Below are 998 nucleotides of genomic sequence, written 5' to 3'. Positions count from 1 at the left end.
CGCCGCCGCGCTTCCCAAGCGGCGCACTATCCAGTGCGCCACCGGGCCGGCCCTGAATTTGTTTTTTTAAGACACACATGCTTCTTGTGAGTAACCTGCTTCCCCCATCATGAGACACTAAGCTTTTACCTTCCCGAAAGTTCTATGATTCGACAAACCAAACTGGGAATCAGGGATCTGCTATCTCAATTACTACGGAATAGATGTTTCCTCTCAAGGGAGGGGATATTACAACTCCTCTTTCTTTATTACTCTGAGGTGCGATGGTGTGAATTACAGGTACCATGCATTTCACAAATGTATGCTTATTGATTTCTGCCCTGCCAGGCACTGCCATGAGAGCTGATGGGTGAGTTCAGTGTGCTCTCTGCACTCAAGGGGCTCCTGGTTCTAACAGAGGAAGCAAACATGGGCACAAACAAGTCTCGGTCAGCGTGGTTCAGGCTATGATGGAGAAATCACGAGATACTTTAGAAGCACCTGTACCATAATGAGTGAGAATGGGAATCCAAAAAGGCCTTCTGGAGGAGGCGGCTGGCCCTGACTTGGCTTTAAGAGTAGGAATGAATGGGGCAAGACAGAAGCGGGGAGGGATTCCAGGTTGAGGAGGGACGGTGATGGTGGCCACTATTCATTGAGGGCCTTCTGTTTGGATTCTTTACATGCTATATCTCATTTAATCTCCACAGCACCCTGCGAGTTAGCTATTAGTCCCCTTTTACAAACCAGAAAACCAAGGCTTAGAGTGCTAAACAGTCTACCCAGGGCCACACAGCTAATAAGTTCCAAATTGGAATTTTATTTTATTTTCTTTTTTTGTTTCTTTTTGAGTTTATGGTGGCCTTGACCTTGGTGTTGTAACACTGTGCTCTAACTGAGTAACCTAACTGGCCAGCTCCCAGATGGGAATTTTAAACCTAGTTCCATCTGACTTCAATGTTCATGCTCTGTAAATGCCTTAGTGTAAAATGTTTCTAGATTTCTGTCTGCCAGGCAAT

The sequence above is a fragment of the Galeopterus variegatus genome, unplaced genomic scaffold (genome assembly GCF_000696425.1).
Source record: "Galeopterus variegatus unplaced genomic scaffold, G_variegatus-3.0.2 Scaffold4679, whole genome shotgun sequence".
NCBI lineage: Eukaryota > Metazoa > Chordata > Mammalia > Dermoptera > Cynocephalidae > Galeopterus > Galeopterus variegatus.
Note: the sequence above shows the minus strand (reverse complement) of the source record.